Below are 12,097 nucleotides of genomic sequence, written 5' to 3' on the forward strand. Positions count from 1 at the left end.
ACAAGATTAACAAGAAAATGCTTCACCGCGGTCAACTGAAAATCAGATTTTGATTTGACAGCTGCTGAGGTGCACGGAAACTTTCATATACTCGTCGATGATTAAAATTGAACCAATTTTTAAATCTTTCTCCTTTTCTCGCTTCTTTTCATCTGCCGTATTACACGCTTATTCTAGTCGACTCAAAATTTAGTAGAATGTACTCATCTCAGCGGCAAGTAGGGCTACTCAATACTTATGTTGACCTCGATGTTGACTCACTTTTGAGTAAACGACGTTCTCACGTGGACTCCCGAAAAAAAATTACAGTGAAATTTTCAGTGGAAACAATGCTCTAACATTAATATTTATTTTTTTTTTTTTTTTAATAATTCGTTTATTTTTCCAGGCTCATTTGCTGTAGCTTTGCGGAGCCGATATTCATTGTTTAGATAACAAAATTACTTAAAACTAACGTTAGTAAAGCGGGGGCCGATTACTCGCGGCTATCTCGAGGTTAGGGGTAACAAATTGTAACAAATGGATGGCAGGGTAGGGATTGTGAACACAAGGTTTGGAGAGCAATGTGCTCTTGATCTCGAACTAGGCGACACTCTGATGAAAAAGACAAACATGGGGGTACACCGATGGGTAGCTAACAACTTGGGAGAACACAAGATGACACTAACTTCTAAATCCTCAAATCTATCCTTTTTAAAAACACATAAATTAAATTCAAATAGTCAAGGTCTCGGCTCGCCAAGACATCTCTAACGGGTATCGCGGGTTGTTTTCCTCGGGCCCTGAGGGATGTGGATAACTCAGATCTGGCAACACGGTGTAAGGTACACGACCAAACAACATGCTCGATATCGTGATAACCACTGCCACACGCACATAAATTGCTGCCTGAGAGCCCAATTCGATAGAAGTGCGAGTCTAACGAGCAGTGATTGGACATAAGCCTTGATATAACGCGTATAAAGTCGCGGCTCATGTCCAACCCTTTGAACCATGGTTTGTTCGACACCTGTGGGAGAATAGAATGTAACCATCTTCCCAATTCACCACCATTCCATTTTTGTTGCCAACTGATGAGGACTTGCTGGCGAGCAATGGAGAAAAATTCGTTGAAGGCGATTTGTCGCTCAAAAATATCGCCTTCCATAGCGCCCACCTTAGCCAATGAGTCCGCTTTCTCATTACCCGGAATTGAGCAATGAGATGGGACCCAAGCTAAGGTGATAGTATAGGAGCAGTTAGATAAAGCACTCAGTTTAGATCGTATTTCAGGCAGGAAATACGAGGAGTGCTTCATCGGCCTCATTGAACGAATAGCCTCCAATGAGCTAAGACTATCCGTAAAAATGAAATAATGGTCAGAAGGTAGTGAGGCAATTCGCTCTACTGCGTAAAATATAGCTGCGAGTTCCGCAACGTATACGGAGCATGGTTTCTGCAGTTTATAGGAGGCGCTATGAAATTGATTAAATACACCAAATCCAGTGGAAGCATTTATGGTTGACCCATCTGTGAAAAATCTTTTATCGTTACTTACATGGTGGTACTTGATTGCAAAAATTGAGGGAACAACCATCGACCGATGGTGATCTGGTATTCCATGGATTTCTTGCATCATGGTCAGATCAAAATTTACAGAGGAACTATAGAAGGCTTGGAAGCAATCACGATTGGAGATTAATGAAGAAGGACCAACCTCCAGCGTCATGTACTCATAGTACAAACTCATGAATCTTGTTTGAGGATTTTGGTCGAGCAGCTTCTCAAAGTGTTCTATTACCAAAGGATTCAATACTTCACAACGGATGAGGAACCGGAAAGACAGCTCAGCGAAACGATCTGTCAGTGGGAGAACACCCGCGAGTACTTCGAGGCTCATCGTATGCGTCGAGTGCATACAGCCAAGCGCGATTCGGAGGCAACGGTATTGAACTCGTTGCAGCTTCAAGATATGTGTTTTCGCCGCGGATTGAAAGCAGAAGCTACCGTACTCTAGAACCGACAAGATGGTTGTTCGATACAACCTGATAAGATCTTCCGGGTGTGCTCCCCACCAAGTTCCGGTAATTGTACGAAGAAAATTGATTCTTTGTTGGCATTTTTGTTTTAGATACGCAATATGTTTTCCCCATGTGCATTTGGAATCGAACCAGACACCTAAATACTTGAAAGATATACTTTGAGTGATTGTTCTACCCTTTAGTTGAAGCTGTAACTGTGCAGGATGATGCTTCCTAGAAAAAACAACCAACTCAGTTTTCTCCGGAGAGAATTCGATACCCAGCTTCATAGCCCAAGTAGACAAATTGTTTAAGGTATCTTGCAATGGTCCTTGCAGGTCCGGTGCACTTGGCCCTATAACGGACACAACGCCGTCATCTGCAAGCTGCCTTAGCGAGCAATTTTCATCAAGACAACCATCAATGTCTTTAACGTAAAAATTATAAAGAAGGGGGCTTAAACATGAGCCCTGGGGGAGACCCATGTAACTAATTCGTGAAGTTGTCGAGTTTCCATGAGAAAAGCTCATATATTTCTCAGACAACAAGTTGCTCAAATAGTTGTTCATAATTGGTGAAAGCCCACTATCGTGGAGTTTATCCGAAAGGACATCGATACAAACAGAATCAAAAGCCCCCTTAATATCCAAGAAAACTGAACCCATTTGCTGTTTTTGCGCATAGGCCAGTTGAATTTCAGTTGAAAGCAACGCAAGACAGTCGCTCGTTCCTTTGCCTCTCCGAAATGCAAATTGCGTATCTGAAAGTAAACCATTCGACTCGACCCATTTGTCTAGACGAAAAAGAATCATTTTCTCCAACAATTTCCGTATACAGGACAACATCGCGATGGGACGGTACGAGTTATAATCCGACGCGGGTTTACCGGGTTTTCGAATGGCGATAACTCTTACTTGCCTCCAATCATCCGGAACAATGTTGTGCTCCAGAAATTGATTGAATAAGTTCAACAAGCGTCTCTTCGCGACGTCTGGGAGTTTTTTGAGCAAGTTGAACTTGATTCTATCCATTCCTGGAGCTGAGTTGTTACATGAGAGGAGAGCAAGTGAGAATTCCACCATCGAAAACGGAGAATCTATTTCGTTACTACCCGACGGACTATCACGAACGTTGGTTTGAACCGACACCGAATCCGGGCAAACTTTCTGCGCGAAGCTGAATATCCAACTGTCTGAGTACTCCTTGTCTTCGTTGACCGGTGATGACGCGTTGCGCATTCTCCTGCCGACATTCCAGAGTGTTCTCATCGAAGTCTCTCTCGACAAACCATCGACGAACCGACGCCAGTAACCGCGTTTTTTGGCTTTAATCAAGCTCTTAAAAGTTTTCTCGAGGTCGGTGTACCGCTCGAAATCCTCGACCTTACCGTGTTTGCGGAAGCGTTTAAACGCGGCGGACTTCTCGCTGTTCGCGTCGGTGCAATCCTTATCCCACCACGGAGTGAGAGGTCGTTTGCGAACGAAAACACCCGGAACGCGTTTCGTCTGTGCTTGAAGAGCGCAGTCAACGATAAGTCGCGATAAAAAGGAGTACTCATCCAGCGGATGGAGTATGTCAACCGAATCAGTACCACCGAGAACCGCGGACGCAAATTTTTGCCAGTCGATGTTTTTCGTGAGGTCGTACGCGATGTCAACCGAGCGAGTGGAAGATGAACCATTGGTAATAGAAATTTTGATTGGCAAGTGGTCACTACCGTAGGGATCTTGAATTACTTTCCACGAGCAATCCAACGATAGTGAACTCGAACTGAGGGAGAGGTCTAATCTACTTTCTCTTGCTGGAGGTTTGGCCACTCGTGTTACTTCCCCAGTGTTTAGAATTGTCATATTGAAGTTATCGCAAAGGTCGTATATCAGGGTTGAGCGGTTGTCATCGTACAGTTCCCCCCAGCCTGTACCGTGGGAGTTAAAATCTCCTAATATCAACCGAGGCTCAGATAAAGCTGAGCAGATATCTGAGAGACCTTGGCGAGAAATCGCAGTTCTTGGAGGAAGATATACTGAGGCAATACTGAGGCTTTTACCTCGAATATTTACCTGACATGCGACAACTTCAATGCCTGTCACGGAAGGCAGATCGATTCTATGAAAGGAATGGAGCTTATGAATCCCGAGAAGCACCCCTCCATACGAATCTGCTCGATCAAGGCGAATAATGTTAAAATCGTGGAAAGGGAGATCGGTGTCTGAAGAAAGCCATGTTTCACAAAGAGCAAATGCATCACAAAGTGAGTTGTGAACTAAAAATTTGAATGTGTCAAGTTTATGTATAAGACTTCTACAGTTCCACTGAAGAACAGAGATCATATCCCCGACCTCATTCGGAAAATTATCCATCAAAGGATATGATCGATGCAAGGAAGGACCACCTAGAAGCTAGTTGCTTCAAAAGAGTTTTCACGAATGGAAGCACTAAATTAATAATGTTCCGAGTTGAGTCAGAGACGTTGAATATATTGAAGATGCTCTCCACAATTTCAGAAAACGTGAACATGGCATCATGTTCTTGCTGATTATTCAGCTGTTTTTCTGGCTGAAAAACTGGGATATCTGGGGTTTTAGATGATCCCGGAAGTGGCGGAAAGTCCTTGTTAAAATTACAAACTTTAAATCCCGGTGGTGGGGGTTTCGGTACATTTCCGCTACCTCTTAAATTTGTCAAGGTAGGTTGGTAGTCCATACGAGAGGCCTTACGAGGTTTTTGGGTGACGTTTATTTTGGACCGCTTCCTCGTGTTGCCATTAAAGACAAAAGGACTACTCTCACCCACCTCTGAGTCAGAGCCCTGATCATCATCTGGCAGGAGGTGGAATGTGTTGTTGCTTTTTGGGGTGGTTTGGGAAGATGAAGCGGTCGTTTTTAAAATTTCTGCTAACGAGCGCTTAGAGCGAGCTTGCAAAGACCGCTTTAGTTTTTCTCCCTGCTGTTTGTACTTCGGGCAATCACTCAGAGCATGCGGAGCATCCTTACAGTAAACGCATTTTGGGGTAGCATGACAAGGACCCTCCGTATGCTCCTCCCCACATTGATCGCACCGCGGTTTGTTGGAACAAAAGTCCGCGGTGTGACCTAGTTGTTTGCATTTCAAGCAATTCATTACCCTCGGTACAAACAAGCGTACAGGTAGTCGAACCTTCCCAATTGTGACGTAGTCAGGTAATGCTGATCCTGAAAAGGTCACACGAAACGAATCTGAGAGGGTATACTTTTTTTTTGTGCCTATGTGCGACACTGACTGCAGTTGAATGCAGTCCAGTATCTTGACTTTCGGGAGGGCACGGTTTTTGAAAATGCCGAAGGATTCGACTTGCAGGAAATCCTCACAAGTCAGACTCGATTCGGTGACCACTCCTTCAATTTCTACGTCACAACTGGGGACGTAGACTCGATATTCGATCGAAAAAAGCTCACAGGCAACAATCCGGTTTGCCTGTTTCAGGTCATCAACGGTAACGCGCAGTTTGTTTGACGTTACCTTAAAGATATCGGTTACGGCCGAAAAATGTTTTGTCAGATCCTTCGAAATCCGAGAAATATTCAAAGGTTTTTGTTTGGGCCGGAAAAAAACAACCCACGGACCTTTTGAGTCGCTTGGGTAAGCTTTATGGCGGGGGGTCGCAGAAATTTTTAAGGGAACGGTTGGAGTAGGGGGAACAGGTGGACGAGGGGGCGATGGTGGAGAAGGGGGGGCAGGGGGTGAAGGAGGTTGTTGTTTAGACATCACCTTTGGGTAAGCTCCAGTGCTCGTTTTGGGGTCCAAAGTAGAATCCCCTGAGGTATCCATTTCCTCTTCAGTGAGAAGCAGATTTTCGAATGATGGAGATTTAACAGACTCATCATCGGAGATATCTGCTAGCGAAATACCCCCGCCATCATTGGTTTCATCCATTGCGGGGTCTTAAGTACCTCCGCAACAGATTTCGACATAAAAAAGGAAATATATATATATATTTATATATATATATATATATGCGTTGAGAAAAAAAAAAAAATAAATAAAAAAAAAATAAGAAAAAAATAAACTTATCCAAAAAATATAACGGTAAAAATAATACTTAATCCAACAAAGCAAAAAAAAAAAAAAAAAAAACTTTAAAATGGAAAAAAATAATGCCAGGAAAGTTAATCAACACTATAGGGAGATTAATCAACTTGCAAAAAAAAAAAAAACAGTAAATGAAAAAAAAAGAGAAAAAAAAAAATGAAAATTTTTTCAGGAAAAAACAAAAAGGTGTCAGAAAAGTTAATCAACACTGTATGGAGATTAATCAGGTTGCGGAGAACGGAAGATAACCGTTTGTTACTTAACTCTCCACACAAGCGCACGGAGTGTGGCTGATGACGATGATCTATCCTGATGTGAGAATGATGGTGATGATCGTTCTATTGTTGCCCTCGAGTGTTTGCAACAAAGCACCGGCTGGCTCGCCGGCTGGTGAACTCGATGACCTTGAGTTTGCCGTTTCGTGATGCGATGAAACTTGTTGGTTAGAGATGTACAGCTCATCTGCCGGAAATGACTGCTTCCTTTCTCGAACGATTGAGCGGCAATTACAATTCCGCGATGCTCACTGCACTGTTGTATACTACAACACCACTCAGTATGAAAGCGGATTGAAAAAAAAAAAAAACCTCAATAGGGGAAAAAAACTAGTACCGATTACGGAGTGCAAGCAATACTTGACCGAAACAGTCGAGCGTTCGATGTGGAATGTGCATTAATATTTATTGTCGACAATAAAAATTATTGTTATAATGTTGTACCCTTCCGAAAACGGCAAAACTGCTACCTAGCTGTACAATGAATGTGCATAATAAAATGTTGTTACAATGATTTTTATCGTATTTTTCATTTATTTTATTGTTAACATGATTCGATCATGAACAATAATGAACAATTCTATTACAATAAAAATTGTTGTTACATTAAATATTGGTGTGTTTTCATTGTGGGTTACTTCATGAACAATAAAAATAAATCTGATTGAAGCATGCAGACTATGAGAGGGTCAGCAACACTGGCAATGTAATCAAGACAGGCGCTGCTCGTATGGCTCTGGCTTTGACAGTTCGTTTGACTCAAAACCAGCCAGTCCACGTCCGCTCATCTCTTATCCTAAATCCCGCTTAATGCAGACCTTTTCCGTGCAGTCAATAATAATAAAAAATTCCACCTCTTGAAGATGTCAGGAAGGAGCTCTCAGGTGGAAGCATATTTCATGGGCGATTCTCTCCAGTCGAATGTATTAACTTATCAACGACGCTCAACCACCAAGGAGACGTGACCTAGGGAGATCGAGTGCAGGGGAGTTGGCCTCCACTTCTCACAAGTTCCGGATCGAATCTCAATCCATAACCAGTAAAAAAAGGACTCACCCGTAACAGACATACCCCCCCCCCCTTCCCTTCCCGGGGTGATGTTTTATTTTTTCGATTTATTTTTAAAGTCGATAAAGTAGATCTGTCAAGCCAACACATACACTCTAAAGTACACTGTTATTTTTTTAAATCAATAAATTCGTCAACCAACAGTAAAATAACAATAATATATAATGTTATTCAAAAAAATTATATGGGGAAATCACGAAAATTTCATTGTTAAGATACTTAACAACCCCCCTTTTTTATTGTAAATTTTCCATTTACCATGAAATTTGCTGTTTTGTACAACATAAATCAAGGTAAATTTCTTGTAGACGTAACAATATAAATCATTGTTAAGACAATAATTTTCGTCTTATTGTTACAATGTTTTTTATTGTATTTTTGTTGTTATTTTTTTTCGGGCTGATTCATATCTACTCTGCGATATTTTCAGTTGCCGGGAGGTTTTTGTTTTGATTTTATTCAAGGAATTGGAAATTGTCTGCTTCGGATTCATTCTACCGGAGCAGAAAATGGTTCATCATCATTGCCGCAAGCAATTCCTACTTACCTAAAGGAATTTCTGCCGGTTTTGATTGAAACATTCGCCCGTTTCGGACGTTTCCTCCAACATGGATGACATTTTGACAAGTCCAGGATTTTGCTGACTGAGTCGCTTTTACCACCGGTTGGAAACTAACGATTTTAAATTGGCTCACTACTTGGCTAGCCTATTGGTCCCAAGCAAATCGATTAACGTACCCCATTCTTGTCAAAATTCTAGTACTACACTATGTTTGTTTTGATTCGCTATGAAAGTTTCTATGTTTCGAGGGGTGAATTGATTAGCTTGGGACCGAAGAGAGTACCAGAGCTGAGCCAAAAAGTTGAGCACGTTTCTTTGGGACCTTCTGGTCTTAAGGGCCACCCACAATAGTCCGTCACCGTCACCGTCATCGTCAACGCATCCGTCATGTACTAAAATCTCGCTAAAATTATATCGGACGCATTGACGCAGCGCTTGCGCACAATCATGCGTCACACGTTGCGTTTTGACAGTAGCATAATCTCGTTTTAATCAATTGTTTTGGTAGAAGATTTATTATTGAAAAAAAAAATCCGAATATTCTGAATTTGGGAGGCGATTGGTGAATGGTGAGTTGGATTTTCCAGCACCGGGCAAGTTGCCAGGCTCAAATGAAGTGATGCCGTATTTTATTGTTGGGGATGCAGCATTTCCTCTTAAGAATAACTTGCTCCGGCCATATCCAGGTGTTGACCTACCTCCAGGGGGTAAGTCACTCTGCCACCTTGTGTTTGTGCTTATTGTGTTTCATGTGTGTTTTGGGGTGTCGGAAGGTGTTTTTGGGTGTTTCATCGTATTGACCGAGTTGTCAAAACTTCAAACGAAAAAATAAATTTACTGGCAACCATATCCTCAACCATAACATAACGTTGAAAATGACAGACCGACCAAAGGAATCGCCGTAGTTTGTTGAAAGAAAAAGCGCAACCGGCGGGAGGATTATTGGAGCTAAAATGACCGCAGCCTGGAGTATTTCCTTTTCTTTTGATTAGAGTTTTTCAATTCAGATCATCCGGTTCGACGGTATTTTTCTGTTTTTTTTTTTAACAACAAAATAACAATCGAATGTAAACATTATTCGCAGTGGTGTCAGAATTGATTAAAAAATTACTTGTCATGTGGCGGAAGGGTGCTTGAAGTGTGTCGAAGTGTGTTTCTGTGGGTGTTAGCACAATGTGGCAGAGTGACTTACACCCTGGGAAATACTAAACCGGTTGGGATCCACCTTAGAGAAATAATTATAATAGAGAGCTCATTTCGAAGGAAACCTCGCATCACTAAAACAGCGCCTCTTTCAATTATGACAGCCAACGGGTGAACTAATTCACAGCAAACGTGCGCATTTTACATGTACGATGAACTACCAGCTGTCAACTTACCAAACAAGTAATTATTTATTGATGCACGCTTCAAGATTGAAAGGCAGGAATAAACTTGTGAAAATTATACATTCGACGAAAATCAGATATCGAGTGTACATTGGACTACCGGATAGGCATGCAGCAAAATAAAGCACGAAGCGTGTCTGAAACGGGCACTGTGACGAAGAATTTCAAAATCCGTTCGAAGCTTGTTCAACACCGAAGGAATGACAGTACCGGGATATAATTTGATAATATTAATTTTAGAAATGCAAAAAATGCATTCCAACGCTCTTTTTTCCGTAGAAGCAAAGATCTTTTTGTATCAATAGGAGGATTTTGCATTGGAAATGATCATCACCTTACCGAGTTCAAAAATGCTGTAAACTAGTGTAATTACCACATAATTCTCGATGAACATTTTAAATGGTCCTATCTGTCGATTCTCTTCATCGACTTCAAATACAACAAGGAAAAGTTTTGCAGCTGAGTTATTAACAAAAGAGGAAATCGATGAAAAGAATCGATCAATGCAGATAGCATCCTTTGAAATGTTTACCTAGAATTATTCAAAAATGAGGAAAGCATCAAAAATTGAGATTGTTTTTATTATTGTGGTATAGACCTTTTGTATGTACCTAGATTGATTTTAGAATAGGTCCTATCTCCATTTTTCCATCAAAGAATCGAATAAATTTATTCGTTTGCTACCGCAACCGCGATGGATTTGCAATAAATATTGCAATATTGACTCACGCAATCAAAAAACTCAAACCTTGAACTGTTGATTGCATGTATAAGTAATGCAAATCCGTCGCTCAGATCGCGGTAGAAAGCGAATAAAGTAAATCGATTATTTGATCGACAAATGAAGATCGGACCTATTCTAAAATCAATCGAGTTTAACTTCCAGCTGATCAAGTTGTCATCTCGGTTTTCATTGTCAAAGAAAATGCGCCGGTAATTAATATGCATGCGCACGGTACGAACACAAAATGCACAAGGCAGGAACAAAAAGCTTCACCCGTTTATCAATAGATTGCGCTCATGACAGTGTTGAAATGATTTTATTCGGGAAATGATTAAGTGAGCTCTCTATTATAATTATTTCTCTAAGGATCCACGAAAGCAGCGGCATCAGGATGCTAAAAAAGGTAAAAATGTCTTGCAAGAAAACCAAGACAAACGCAACGGAAAAGTTTCTGATTGTAAATCCTAAGTTTTCACCAGCGGAAGCCCAATCACGGCCCTCCAATTAATTGCAAATGCTCCCTTTGCTTGATCCTTCTTCTCGGGTGGCACGTTCCCATTCGTTTTCCACCTGCAGCGAGAGGGCCAATGCCCGTGTCAAGAACTAATTTTCGGACAAGTTACCCTGAACGGTATCCGCTGCTGATTAATATTCGATCTCTACAGTTGCGAAATGGTTATGGAACTCTACTACTGCTTCTGACGCAGCAAGTCAGTAGTATAACTGGCGGTCTTTTCATTGTCTTACTGTGATATCCGGAGCTCCAGGCTGCGGTCATTTTAGCTCCAATAATCCTCCCGCCGGTTGCGCTTTTTCTTTCAACAAACTACGGCGATTCCTTTGGTCGGTCTGTCATTTTCAACGTTATGTTATGGTTGAGGATATGGTTGCCAGTAAATTTATTTTTTCGTTTGAAGTTTTGACAACTCGGTCAATACGATGAAACACCCAAAAACACCTTCCGACACCCCAAAACACACATGAAACACAATAAGCACAAACACAAGGTGGCAGAGTGACTTACCCCCTGCTCACTACTTGACTAGCCTATTGGTCCCAAGCAAATCGATTAACGTATCCCATTCTTGTCAAAATTCTAGTACTACACAATGTTTGTTTTGATTCGCTATGAAAGTTTGACAGATAAAATGAGGGGTTATTGGATATTCCTATGTTTCGAAGGGTGAATCGATTAGCTTGGGACCGAAGATAGTACCAGAGCTAAGCCAAAAAGTTGAGCTCGTTTCTTCGGGACCTTCTGGTCTTAGAGTTACCTCTATGGTTTAATCATATCGAAGGATGAAAAATTAATACCTTCTTTCTAAAATATAATCATCTGATATTAAACCCAGTTTCATCTTGGTTGATTAGTTTGCAAATAATCCTTTTTGAATAAATTTTAATCATTTTGATTCTATTTTAATAATTTTTGATTGAATTTTAATCTTTTTTGGTTATATATTAATATTCAAAAAGAATAAAATTTAATACTGGAAAGATTCTTTCGAATTTAATCATGCATGACTGCTGTCGAAGTAATCATGGCTCGGACTCCATAAGGTGAAGCGGGAATCTGCATACTTTTTAAGCTTTTTTTTTTTATTTAATTTATCTTCGAGTGTATACACACACAAACAACGAAAATTGTATTAATGAAAATAATGAATTTTCGAATTAAAAGTTTACCAAATAGTTGTTTCAACCGAGGCTGGAGGAACGCACTAATCATTCGAAGTATTGCGGATGTTTTCGTTCAGTGTAAGTCTTTCAGGCACAGGGGTGCTTGTTTATAGTTATTTCGCTACCAACACCAACTTGCAAGTTCTACACTAAAGATGCCAGATTTGAAGACTGATATAAAATTTTGCAGATGTTAAATAAATTTCAACTAAAATTAAGTGCACTAATCATCATAATGAATTATCTTGATTAAATTTGTATAAACCATCATGATTAAATTTGTACAATTGAAAGTATTGATCAAGAATAATATCACCAATTACAGTATATTA

The sequence above is a fragment of the Ochlerotatus camptorhynchus genome, unplaced genomic scaffold (genome assembly GCF_037179485.1).
Source record: "Ochlerotatus camptorhynchus isolate MF236.1 unplaced genomic scaffold, CSIRO-AGI_Acam_v1.1 ptg000361l, whole genome shotgun sequence".
Lineage (NCBI taxonomy): Eukaryota > Metazoa > Arthropoda > Insecta > Diptera > Culicidae > Ochlerotatus > Ochlerotatus camptorhynchus.